Source organism: Schistocerca nitens, chromosome 1 (genome assembly GCF_023898315.1).
Source record: "Schistocerca nitens isolate TAMUIC-IGC-003100 chromosome 1, iqSchNite1.1, whole genome shotgun sequence".
Classification (NCBI taxonomy): domain Eukaryota; kingdom Metazoa; phylum Arthropoda; class Insecta; order Orthoptera; family Acrididae; genus Schistocerca; species Schistocerca nitens.
Window position 1 is genome coordinate 800,627,572 of NC_064614.1, and position 14,944 is coordinate 800,642,515.

Sequence of the window (14,944 nt, forward strand, 5' to 3'; positions counted from 1 at the left end):
GCACTATGGGACTCAACATCTTAGGTCATAAGTCCCCTAGAACTTAGAACTACTTAAACCTAACTAACCTAAGGACATCACACACACCCATGCCCGAGGCAGGATTCGAAGCTGCGACCGTAGCAGTCCCGTGGTTCCGAACTGCAGCGCCGGAACCGCTAGAACACCGCGGCCGGCTTTTAGTAGTAACTTTTGTGGTATAGCTACAATGAGACTGCCTTTTCCGTAGCACAACAATACGTTACGGCACAGTACTTTCTTCATCACGACAATAAGCGTAATAACTAAGATATCTATACGCAAAGCATTTCACTTTTGTTTACCATGAGGTAAGTACATTGGCTTCTGCAGAACTTAGCTTTCGGAGGACGATAACTATGACACTTCCACAGAGATTATGTTGCAACAACATGCACAGTTTAGCGCTACAGTACACGTATTTGAGTGATTAATTTTGTACTTAAATCATTTATTTTTATAGATATTTGAAGTACAATGATACAAAGGTTTTCCGTGATACATTTCATTCCATTGCTGTAATCTGTAACACCTGAGGGTATAATTACATGAATGCTCAGGGGGGTCCACGCTTACTTTGTGTACCATGTGTTTGGCAAGCACAAGGAGCCCTAGCTAATATGGTATTTGCTTATACAACTTTACACTTCGGTACCATATTTCTCTAACACATAAATTACACAGCTATCTGATCATTTAACTGAGAGACAAACTTTTTTTTTACTACATCAGTGACACATGTTTACGCAATTACACAGTTGGATAATTTCATACTTATGAAATTGTATTTTGTCTGTACTTTGTGAACTTTTCATATTTTTTCGGAACCATTGTGATACTATGTGAGCTTTGAATGATGTGTTTGGTATGGGGTCATGATTTTTAAAGTACGTTTGAGGTAGATGACACTATTTAAATGAGCAGAGAATTTTTTTTTTGTTTTGACATTGCAGAAAGCTACGACGTTTTTGAGATTTGACTGAGGTTTTATGATGTTATTATTACGACGACGATGTGTATTATGTTGTTGAGGTATGTTTATTATCAATGAGATGATGCTATATGAGGAATCTGATTATGCTATGTATTTATTATGATGAAATATTGAAGACGTGTTGATGAATATGTATATGTGTAATAAGGTAAGGAATAATGAGTAGTGGTTAGGGATTCTGACTTGTGAAAAAGGATGTTGGAAACCAAGAATCGTACTTTAAGAGATATGAAATGTGTGTAAATGCGTGAATGTATCACAAAGCCGGCGAAAATTTTTTGGAAACTGTTATATTTATAGGATTTTGTTTCTACACTTTTCTACTGTAATTTCTCGACTTGTGAAATTTTATTTGTATATGAGACTGTCACTGTAGTGCAAACTGGTGTCGTAAATATTTCGGTAAGAAAGTTAAGTGACCACCTGCACGTAATGCGTCATGGGCACCCAGCTGCGCGACAATCGCCTGGAAAAAAGCCATTTGTGTGTGCCTTTCAGAGGCACAGGTAAAAAAAAGGGGGGGCCATTATCCTTGCTATTGACATTCCTTTGTAGAAAGCATCGCAAATACGACACGCTCACACTTCAAAACATATGATTATACTGTGGAGCTTTTAATTTTTGATATTTACTAAAATGCCTAATGAAATGATGAGAAACATTTTACATCTATTGTCTTTCTAGTTGAGAGTTTGTTCATTTTGTTTAATTTAAAGTTTCTAGCTGCAGCAGCATTGGTTAAAATAAAATTTAATGGATGTACTAATATCACTATTTTCTGTCTACAGACCCAGTAAAGAATAATTTTTTATGTACTTTCGTAGAAAAGAGAGCACAAATAGACATTTTCCTTCACAGGAATTGCCAAAATAATTTTTTAACAGGTTGGTAACTTATCTGCTAGAGTAAGTAAAGGTGATGCATCACTCTAGTGTTAAGATGTGACATAGGTGTTAGACATGGCCATTTTTACTGTAATATTTTTTTCTGCTTGAGCTATGTCATGTTTAGATATAAGTTATTTCATTTGCTGCCGCTGTTTGCCAGGCATAGTGCTACTAAATTTCACTTTATATTACTCTGTTAAGCTAGTTTTACTACTGATTTATTTTTCTTGTTGCTGCACATTGGCTCATATTAGTTGTAATGTTGCAGTTGCTTGGTAATTTAGATTTACTGTAGCTTGCTTTGCCAATTTCCATTTTTTTGTCATTGCTGTTTGTGTTAATTGTTTTGTGCTGCTGCATTGCCTCGTCCCTTAGTTTAGCATCTGAGCTCAGTAGATTTAAGTTAGCTTAAGATGGGGTAGGCTATTTAAGAGAACGAGTTGTGATGAATTGGAAGACATTCATTGAGAAACTATAACAAAATGGTTTGGCCAAAAACGTATTTTGAAAGAGGATATGAACAAAAAAGTTGGGTTTAGGGATAACAGGTTTAGGTAGGATTTTCTTCGAAATAAATGATGAGGTAAGATAATGGAAAATAAATAAGGAAGTAAGAAATATGTGAACATATATATACAGAAAGCATGCTTGTATAGGATTTTCTTGGTGGAAACAAATGCTGAAATAAGACGAATGATCTATGGAATAGAGTTTTGGGTTGGACTGCAGTACCAAATGTTACACTGAAAACAAACCCTGTCCTTACCTTTTGTGTTATCCTACTATGTATGTGTTTATGTACCCTTGTGTATTTGTTTCCTTCCTGCCTCTGTGTACTGTTTCATAGAATTTTTCTTTCTTCTAACACTAAGCTACATTGATTATGATGAGGAATACTGTTATCGTCAAATATAATTTGCATTAATAATATGTTATTTACTTTGTAAAGATGTTTAGACATTATTTATTCAGTTTTGTTGCTCATATGTGAAGTTGATGTTTCAAAAGTTATTCTGATCTTTATGTATGTACTTTTGTCATTATTCTTGTAACACTGATGTACATGTTTATTTCTATTCTTTTGTAAAGCCTGTTTTACTACAAATGTTATCTGTACTGTTACGTTCTTTAATGATGTACACTGTACCTTTGTTATTGTATTCTTATATTATAAAATTGTAATTGACACCAGTTCATCAAATTAAGTAACTTGTAAGTTACATCCCACTGCATACGTTTCTGTTGGTTATAGTATGTGGATAATAAGTGAGAAGTAGGGACTGATAGTGCTTGCATGTGTGTTAATAATTCAGCAAGAGACTGGTTAACAGCATTGCTGGTTCTAAGGACATTTCAAAATCTTTGTGAGTGCACAAGTGGTGGTTTATGGACTTGCTATATTCTCCACAAGACTCTTCGATGGTGATTGTGCACCTGCACAGTCGCAATAGATGGCTGATGGCCGTCTCTACAAGGACTACAGTGGGTCTGCATCTTTGATGGCCATCCAGTGCCATTATTTCTAGAAGGACTACAGTGGGTTTGCACGTTTGATGGCCCACCAATACCATTATCTCTACAAGGACTATAGTGGGTCTGCATCTTTGATGGCGCACCAATACCGTAATCTCTACAAGGACTACAGTGGGTCTACTCTGTGATGACCGACCTACCAATATTCTTCAAAACTTCGACTGACTCTGCGGCGGGTTTGCTCTGTTGTGGCCCATTACCTGTCTGCAAGTCAAGAGTCAGCACTGTCTTTTCGTTGGAAGGACAACACTACTTCTTCAAGACTGCATGGAAATCCACTACTTCCGTGTGCATTTTCTTCTACTGCTCAGACTTTGAGAAAAACACTGCTATTTTACTGTGATGAACGATCAGGACTGTCTTTATGGACTGTGAGAAAATTTTAGCTTTTGACCAACATTGTATCAATAAGTGTGTGCATTTGATTTCTTTGTTATTGTAATTATGAAAAATTTTATCAAATCGTTACTGGCCACTGCCCAAAACAATTTGTAAATTTTTTTGTGGGGAGCATGGGGGCTATGTAAGTAGGCTGTTTATGTTTTCTTATTGGCAACGTTACGTAGCGCTCTGTATAAAAACCACTGGCTGTGCTGTGTGCAGTCTGTGGCTAGTTTGCATTGTTGTCTGCCATTGTAGTGTTGGGCAGATGGATGCGAACAGCGCGTAGCGTTGCGCAGTTGGAGGTGAGCCGCCAGCAGTGGTGGATGTGGTGAGAGAGATGGCGGAGTTTTGAAATTTGTAAGACTGGATGTCATGAACTGCTATATATATTATGACTATAAAGGTAAATACATTGTTTGTTCTCTATTAAAATCTTTCATTTGCTAACTATGCCTATCAGTAGTTAGTGCCTTCCGTAGTTTGAATCTTTTATTTAGCTGGAAGTAGTGGCGCTCGCTGTATTGCAGTAGTTCGAGTAACGAAGATTTTTGGTGAGGTAAGTGATTTGTGAAAGGTATAGGTTAAAGTTAGTCAGGGCTATTCTTTTGTAGGGATTATTGAAAGTCAGATAGCGTTGCGCTGAAAGTATTGTGTGTCACTTTAGTGAATGTTTGAGTACGTTAAGTTTTGCTCAGCTGTTTGAAAAGCAAATAATGTAAGAGGTTTATCAGCACAGTAATTCATAAATTTTTCTAAGGGGACGTTTCATAATGTTATCAAGAACTTGGCAATTGATTAGTTGGGCTAACCAATAGCACTCACTATAGGCCTTAGAGGGACATGTTCTTTATGCACCTTTGGCAGTCCATAAAGTATTGGTGCTAGTGTAGATGAAATTTAAAAAAAAATTTCTGAGCTCTCTGTTCGATAGAGGACTTCTTTATCAACGGAGTAGCAATTCTGAAAACTTTGTCAGTGGCGTCTTAGTTTCCTAAATGTTTGCAGATCATATAGTACTATAATAGTCGGTCACATTCAAAACAACCGCTGCATTTCCCTTGTCGGCGGGGAGAATGAAAACACTGTCGTCCTCATTCAGGCGTCTTATAGCATTCCTCTCACCCAAAGTTAAATTACTTTTTGGAGGCTCTTACAGCTAGTATAAGCATTTATTCAACCGTAACCTTGTCCGGATTACGAATGGCTGCATCTAAGCTGGCTATTATATCTTCCATGGGCACAGCTCGCGAGCTAGTGGCAAAATTTCCACCCTTGGTAAGCAAATCGTCAGGAAACGAACGTCTGGATAAACTAATAGCTGATCGGGAAGCGTCTAAATCTTGGATCATCTTATTAGGTTACAAATTATCAAATTTCTTCTTCTATTAGACGTTGTGAACATACGCTTCCGAATAGTATTGTGCAACTTTCTGTCGACAATTCGGCACATTTTATAAGTAAATTAAACGGCGTAGTGGTACAGCCGGAAGACGTATTAGTTTCCATGCGGTGTTGTTATTCACAACGCTTCCCCTCAAAAAAGTATTACAACAGCTGAATCGGATTTTTCTTCCCGATATTGCGGATTTTTTTTAGTATTGCCTCAAAACCACGTGTTTGAAAAGAAACGAAGAGTTCTGTTAACAGACGGACGGTGTTGTTTCGGGGAGCCCCTCAAAGCCCTTTTCCTTATCAAAAAATTCGAGTAACGGGCGTTGGAAACTGTGAACGGGAAACCGAATATTTGATTCCGTTACGTGGATGATACGTTAGTTTTGTGGCAGCTTGGCGGGAAGGAACTGGATCGTTTTCAGAAACATCTAAACGGGATCAATCCGAAGATTTAGTTTACCAAGGAGGAGGAGGAGGCAGGCGGAAGATAAGTTTTCTTGATGTGCTAGTTTTCAAGAAAGAAGTGGGCCACATGGTTTACCGAAAACTCACGCACAGAGATCATTCCCTACAACGGGATTCGAACCACCACCGCCACCACCACCCACAACAAAAGCGAGGCATCATAAAAACTTGGGCTGCAGAACTGAAACATATCACCAATGCATTTCTCAAGAGTGGTTATTGGTCAGCTGAGGTGAAAGGAGCGTTAAGACCATCGCGCAGAAATCATAGTGGTGCTCAAACACCGGTGAAATTGAAAGATTTGCTGTTATTTATTAAGGACGCGAGTGACCGCATAGGAAAAATCTCGAGAAAGCGGTAATTTAAACACCCACACGGAAGATACAAGATCACCTAAAATCGGCCAAGGATGCTCGCGAGCCGCTAGAAAAAACTGGAGTTTATAGGATTCCTTGTAGCTGTGGAAAGAGGTACGTGGGTACTGCAAAAAGAACTGTCAAAAAACGACTCGAAGAGCAGAAGTAGAATTGCAGAAGAGTGGAGACTGACAGGTCAGCTGTTGCGAAAAATGCTTTACAAAAACTGGTTCAAATGACTCTGAGCACTATGGGACTTAACTTCTGAGGTCATCAGTCCCCTAGAACGTAGACCTACTTAAACCTAACTTTCTATGGACATCACGCACATCCATGCCCGAGGCAGGATTAGAACCTGCGACCTTAGCGGTCGCGCCTAGAACCGCTCGGCCACCCCGGCCGGCAATGATTTACAGATAGCAGACTACCATACTCATTTTAATAGGACTCAAGTACTGGTAACCCAAAGAGGCAACCGTGAAAGGCTATACAGAAAAGCCATAGAGATTGTAAAACCCCCAAGGAATTTTAATAGGAAGGTGGAGGGCGTGAAATTGAATGAACATGTGTACCAGTCTTCCATGATGAGATGATGTTAACAGCGGACGACGGCAGTCGATAACGGTCAGTTGCACTCGCATATTCAAAACATGTTATGTCACTCCACGGCGCGGATGCCCAATTTTGCTGCAGTCAGTAGCGAGCCATTGTGTAAATCGGACATTCAACAAAGCTGCGATCCCTCTTGAAAATGTCCTTCGCAGATGGGGAAAGAACGTTGGGTTTTAAAGTGCAATCCATTCGCCCACGGCATAGCAGCCCGGAATATTTTATTAATTCCGATAAATCCGGCCGTGAAAGTTTACATTAAAAAAATAATAATAAAAAAACACCACCATGGAAATATCTGAATTGCACAGAAATCGGTAGTGTGATGTACATGTACAGACAAGCAAATAATTGAAATTTTACAGAAACTACATCATTGATTTAAGAGATAGGGCTTCACAAACAGAAACAGAGCAAGTCAATAACGCGTTCGTTCACCCCTGGGCCTTACGCAAGCAGTTAATCGACTTGGCATTGCTTTACAGAGTTGTTGGATGTTCTCCTAAGGCATGTCGTGCCGAACTGGTGGGTACCCCACCACGCGTCTTCGCTGGTCATCGGGGCTCATTTCGATGTGGGAGTCATCACTGAGGACCATTCTAATTCACTCAGTGAAAGTCCAGGCTGTCATATCTAGAGACGCTCCGGATAGCATTGGGATCCCAAACTCACTGTCACCCGGTAAGAGTAACCGTCTGAGGTACGACTTCCCTTAACAACAGGACCCTTTTGGTTGTCATCCGCGGCAGCTTTACAGCACAGCGGTACGTTCTGGACTTACATTTCTGCAAGATAATGCCCGCCCGCACACGGGCGAGAGTTTCCACTGCTTGTCTTCGAGCTTGCTGACCCTACCTTTCCCAGAAAATTCGTCAGATTGGTCCTCAATTGAGAACTTTTGGAGCGTTATTGGTAGGTCACTTGAACCATATCGGGATTTTTACTATCTAACGCTCCAATTTCGGCATGAAAATGGTTCAAATGGCTCTGAGCACTGTGGGACTTAACATCTGAGGTCATCAGTCCCCTAGACTTAGAACTACGTAAACCTAACTAACCTAAGGGCATCACATACATCCATGCCCAAAGCAGGATTCGAAACTGCGAGCGTAGCAGTAGCGCGGTTTCTGACTGAAGCGCCTAGAACCTCTCGGCCACAGCGGCCGGCATTTCGGCATAACTTGGCACTATATCGCTCAGTAGGATATACAATAATTCTGTCGATTAATGTCAAGCCGAACAACTGCTTGATTAAGGGCAAGAGGTGGACCAACGCCTTACTGCTCAGTTTGTGAATCTCTCTTAAATAAATAATCCAATTTTTCTGAAATTGTCATGACATGTTTGCCTCTAAGTGTACATCGCATACACCTGTTTTCCGTCCAGTTCGTATCATTCCTCCGTGGGTTGTTTCAGAGTGTTTAATTACGGATCTCTGACATCGATCCAAAAATTCGACCTAATATCAAAACTAAAATTGTTTGTAGTATTGGTTATCAAAATACATAATACGATGCACAGGTCACGCTCGTATCGTAGCTTACTTGTTATATATCAGTGAGATAAAACTTGCGCATGGATCACATATTGACACAATTACCCATAAAATAGCTTTAGATGATTAGTTTCACCTGACCCGGGAAGCAGTTGCATCAGTATGAATTATCAACTGGGTAATGTCGAAAGCTCCCTGCCACTGGCCACAGATGATGCACTTATCTATAAGAAGATAGCAATGGGGTGGAGCTGTGGTGAACTGCAGACGATCGATGAGTGGTACATGGTCTTGGACTCAGGTCACATAAATAATTCAAGAATCCAGTACTGTACTATTACGCTACTGAAGACGTATCAGTGGAAACAGTCACTAGTACAAAATACCTGGAAGTAACTATCCCTATAGACTCGAAATGGCTGCATGAAGCCGCGCGGAGCGGCCGCGCGGTTAGAGGCGCCATGTAACTAATAAAGCGGGTCCTCCCTCGGGCATGGGTGAGAGTGTTGTCCTTAGAGTAAGTTTAAGTAGAGTGTAAGTCTAGGGACCGATGACCTCAGCAGTTTGGTCCCTTAGGAATTCACACACATTTGAACATTTTGAACATTTGAATGCATGGAAATAAAGTCGGATATTCTCATGCCAAGCACAGACTCATTGGAGTAATTTTAAGAAAATGTCATCCTTTGTCGGAGGAAGTAGTTTACAAAATACTTGTTGGAATGTTACTCGACGCTACAACGCTTTTGTTAAACAAACTCTGGTATTTGCTAAAGAGTTTAATCCTCCAAAACGGTCATGTCCGGCATTATGCATTATGTGTTACCACTTATCATCATACAGGGGTATGTGATATATACGTCTAACATTACAGTTATAGTGGTCCAGTTGTTATGTTATTGGGAGACGTGAAGTGCATGGACGTACAGACTTCTGTATCTTTGAACACGGTGCCCTCACCAGGCAACGTTATTGTGATGTTATATTCCTTCTCCATGTGTGTGTTTTGAGAGGTGCGTTCGGCGATGATTTCATTTTTATGCGAGACCGCATCGAAGAACGCAGGTGGAGCAGTTCTTGGAACGAGAGATTATTCAGCGAATGGGCTGCCTTCCCTGTCACCCCGGCACAATTCCCCTCGAGCACGTGTGGGATTAGTTGGCGAGGCTTACTGTTGCACGTCCACATGCACCAGCGACCACCTAACAGTTGCCAACCGTGCTGATGGAGGAATGGAGTGCCCTACAACAAGAACTCCTTTTCAACGTTTTGGCCACATAGGAGCATGTTGAATAGTATGCAGAGCCATTCATGGTGATCACACACCATAGTGTGGTGTGTGTACTGTAAGACCTTCAGTACACACACCATCAGATTATTTGACTTGTCGCTCTAACGAAGTAGGCGAGTGTCAGCAATATGTCTCGTGGTCTTATAGTGGTGTGTTTATCTTCTGCCATTAGGTCAGACGATAGAAATGCCACTTGCACGCTTAGAGTAACAGATAGACAGTAACCAACTTTAAACAGAACTTGATTAATTTTCACACACATTTATTAAAATAATAACAAGCATAAAAATTACTTAACTTGGTTCTGGATGCTATTTACAATTGACAATCTCAAGTTCCTTTCGTATTGGTACGTTAATCTTATTCTCACATATATCTCTGATACTTGACAAAAGTGTCTATACATTTATCTTCATGGCTATGTACAGGAATATGGTAATCTTATTACTATATACTATAGACTCATACAGACAATGTAGACAAATGCAGACTGACTAATCGGACGTCTGTACACTCTTTATAATACCTCGCGTGTTCATGTATCACTGCGCGAGTGTGATCTGCGAGGAGAAAAGTTTCTACGTTACCAACAATCTCATTGGATGCGTTACATATTAATACGCAGATCGGCGGAGGCAGAATTTGGTCTGTCTCTATGGCAGCGTCATCTCGTAGTGCGGAGATGGACGAGCGATGCGCCTGCGCAGTTGTGCTTAGCGGGGCTCGCTCTAGTGGGAAAGTTGTGTGCGCGCTGACTATGCGGAACTATGTACACAACACCTAGTAAGAACCATGTCCAGCGTTTTGTAATGTCCATGGGCTAATCTTGAATTGCAGTGACTTTAGTGTAGTTACTGTCTTTGAATAAGTCATTTCTATTCATCTCATTGCATATTTCTTTGGGTTACCTCTATACTATACTATACTATACCATACTTAACTATACCGTACCGTACTGCATCAGTTCCAGGTTTGACCGAGCTGTATTACTTGTCAATGACACATGACTCAAAAGTTACTTTTGTCCTCAAGTTCTGCCCTCTAGCATACAGTTTAAAGATAGATTTTCAGGCATTACAGTACTCACCAGTGCTGTCGCATGAGACATCGCATTAATACATTTAAACATAATCTATAGAAAATATATGTAGCGTGTACTTTGAATGAGGTGCACGATCGGAAAAGCTGTTTTGCACGAGGCATGAGTAGGATGTGATAGTGTGAGCGTCCAACGGATATGATGTGTCGTTGGTAAGCCGTCATGGGTGACGAAACCGCGTCATCATGTTTCACGATCTGGATTCAAATCCTGGGCAGCGGTACGCCGCACTGCCACGGCGACAGAATATTTTCCCGTTAACAGTGCTCAGAGAGTGGTGATAATCTGACGTACAGTTTTATTGCAACCTCTCTCCTGTTGTTGCTTTAAATGGTGTAACTTGTACTTTAACATCGTTGCGCATTGATTTCACGTTCTAGAACTTCTCAAATTTGTGTCGAGTGGGAACCCGACATCATTAGTGAACGTCACGACGTAGTGGGTACTAGGACATTCTGGTGTAGATAAGCTTGCAATTTGTGGCAGCCCATCGTTGATCGATATTGATATTTGGCGATGTAAATCACTGATTGCGATTTTCTTATGACATGCTCATACTTTTTGAACTACTGAACACTTTCGAAAACACCCAGGTGGCTCAAAGAGTTCCCAGTTAGGAAAAACCAGCTTTTATTGAATTCGCGGATACGCACGCCTCCCTGTGGCCCAGTAACTTCCAAACAAAGGCGGGCACCAGCTGAAATATGCAGCAGACGTTATGAAGTTTTACGGCAGCGAGTATGCGAGGCGCAAAGCCCGGGATGACGGGCGCCATAAACTCGTGGGCTCCCGAGAATTGCTCTGCCGTATCCCTACACCATAGCTCCTCACCATAATAACTGAATAGATTGTATTTCTCTACACTCTGTCATGACTGTACTTGCATCTCATTTTGAAGCAAACGGATGTCCTTATCTCGTCTTGACAGCTTCTTGTAGTTTCTTTAAATAAGAGAAAACTCTCAAAGACGCAAATAACTACAGATAATACACAAGGATGTGTTGATACTCAGAAACAATGGTCTCATATGAATAAAGTTCTTCGATTGTGAAGATTACTTCTACAGAAATCTTAGATATACTGTATTGGTAGACTTGGTACTGCACACTGTCGTAGTACACTGTCCTCTAGGTTGAACTTACTGTCTGGGGCAACACATTCAGTACGTTGATAGGTTCCGGTAGTTACGTGCAATCCTGCAACCATGCATTGAACTTACAGAATGGATTGTAATCTTAAAATACACTGCCAGAAATGATCTACATTTGTGGCTATAAGCTATAATACACCGTTATTTCATCTCTTTCCAGACTCGTTCAGGGAGCGTCGGTAGCCGGCCGCTGTGGGCGAGCGGTTCTACGTGCTTCAGTCTACGTGCTACGGTCGCATGTTCGAATCCTGCCTCGGGCATGGATGTGTGTGATGTCCTTAGGATAGTTATGTTTACGTAGTTCTAAGTCTAGGGGACTGATGACCTCAGATGTTAAGTCGCACAGTGCTTAGAGCCATTTGCATTTTTTTGAGCATCGGTCGACACTATACAGTTCCAGAACTACCGTAGGCCTCCGTATACTAAGTAAATGTAAACCACGTTAGTCTGTATAGTAGCTTTGGTCAGTTAACGTCGTGCCTACAGTACCCTTATGTTAGGTGTGTTACATGCCCATTCGACGTCACCTCATAGTGATCACTTTCTTCACGTATGCGATCACTGTCTTACTAGATTCCCGTAAAAATCGGAAGAGGGAAACCATCTAGAAACTGAATAAGGATGTATAAAGAAATGGTTCAAATGGCTCTGAGCACTATGGGACTCAACTGCTGAGGTCATTAGTCCCCTAGAACTTAGAACTAGTTAAACCTAACTAACCTAAGGACATCACAAACATCCATGCCCGAGGCAGGATTCGAACCTGCGACCGTAGCGGTCTTGCGGTTCCAGACTGCAGCGCCTTTAACCGCACGGCCACTTCGGCCGGCGATGTATAAAGAGCCAGGTAACCTGGGGAACATTTTTTGTTTTACATAGTCATCCTGCTATTTGTTACTTATAAGTACTAGAGTACGTAGAAGAAAATTTAAATTGTCAGTGTTTATTTCAATTTTTATTCGAAAACCGGTGATTTGTAAGGTGAAACAAAGGGGTGTTGTAGTAAAAATAAAGAAAACAGTACAGATCTACAATATAGCTCTAGGAAATGCAATTTCATCGACAAAAAGGTAAAATAAGAAATACACACACAAAGCAATCAAGCAGTCATCGCTTCAATAGTTCATCGAACATATATAAAAGATGTTTATTTCGAGTATATCAGTAATAACAGGCCACTTTTGTCTTTGATAACGACGAAGAACGTTCTGTTGAGTACAAAATAACAAAAATAAACTATACTTGCACCAGTAGTAATGGATTCGGTTACAAAAATGTGCAAAAGCTATGCAATCAACTAATTTTTATTACTTACAAAAAGCAAATCGTATTCTATAATGATATGATATAGCAATGGACCAACACTGAATTGTGTAGGGTTCCAATTAAGAGCAAAACAAAAAACCAAACAAACAGAAAAACGGAAGTCGGCGGTTCCCAATGTCTCTCTTACACATTCATTTGTGTTTCTTTCCTTTCCAATACTACCAATTCTGACGGTAATCCTACCGTTTACTACGTTATTTATGTAATGCACCAAAACTACAAAACTGCAGTTTTGGTATAGCGCACCCATAGTACGACATCAGCAACTAATAATCAAGGTAATATAATACTCAATATCCTCGTAGGTATGCTATTGGTTCCACCAACATTGCACTAATAGGAGCCAGTACATTACATAAACGATGTCTGTACAACTGACAGTAGCGTGAAGGTGCTGCAGGGAAGCTTTATAGAACCAGTTAGACCAGTAATGTTCTGAGTGTACATAAACAGGCAGTCGCACTCAGCGCCACCACCAGACTCTTAGCTATTATGCACCAATAGCCATTTCATACAAGGTAGCGCTCGACAATGGGGAGCAGTGGTGAAAGCAGCCACACCTTTAGTATTCTTGGTACCCCCGGTAAAACCCAACGGCATTGTGTCTTTCGACGCGCAACACCTGACCAGTCTGGTTTCAGTGAGTGATTTGTGTCTGAGAGACTGACGAAAGTGGGAAGCAGCGGTAAGGATGCCCCCTTACGGCTTCACAACAGGTAAGAGACGCTACCCAATGTCGATAACACGTCGGGTCCCGCCGGGATGCCTCATTTGTTTGATGAGCGGACGATTATGGTGTCATGTATGGACAAGTGCAGAGGGTGGGGTATGATGGTCATAATGATGGTCTGATTTTGTCGGGGAAACACAAGGCATATCGGTAGAGACGTATGTCTACCGGACGGTCATGTCACACTGCGGATGACCAAACGATGTGGCGCAGTGGTTAGCGTACTGGCCTCGCATACGGAAGGACGACGGCTCAAACCCGCGTCCAATCACACTGTTTTAGGTTTCCCGGGATTTCCTAAACCGCTTCTGACAAACGCCGGATGGTTTCTTTGAAAGAGCACGGCCAAATTCCTTCCCCATCCTTCCCTAACCCGATACGATGGGACCGATGTCCTCGCTGCATAGTGCCCTCTCCCAAATCAACCAAGACTGCGGAAGAAGCTCTGCCGGCGACTGTGGAACATGCTGGATTCAAAGGACCGCTGATAGTGATCATATTGGCACAATCGCAGCCTGCCGCTTGTGTTCTAAGGCTATCTTCGGTTACTTTAGGCGACTGGCTGAGCTACGCGAGGACTATAAGCTCACTAACTGCAACATCGTACCTACAATCTCGTGATCCTTATGTTTAGATCAGACTGGCTGTCGCAATCAGAGATTCAGAAGATTTTCATGATGAGGTAGGATGCGAATTTCTGTTCTCAATACTAGAGGCGGGTATTACTCAGAAGGAAGTGGCTACTCATGCAGCAGAGAATGTGAAGCGCGCCAGATGCAGTATATTTTTAGGTTGCAGGAACTCCTGCTTGTGATCAGTGATCAGTTTTCTGCAGCTATTAAAGGCAAACCAGCATTATTAGTGTCAAAGAACCGTCGTCCTCGCAGATCGGAAACAGAAAATGTTAATATGATGTTCGCAGGAGCATTAAAAACAGCAGCGCTTTTTAAAGCCAATCATGTCCGGATATTAGCAATAAAAAGCGAGTAGCTGGTTGAAATCGAAAACGAAGAACAACGAAATCCCGAATTCAGATCGGAATATAGGGGGTGTAAACGATAATTAGTGTGTAAGTGAACGAGAAAATTTATGTAGGACACGTCTTACGTTCTATCAAGCCGGGAAGCTGCTTCAGATTGGCATAACTCAGCTAAAGCGGTTGCGCGCCGCACGAGGTTTCGCTTAAATCGTCCTTGAACATTAAAAATGATTTCT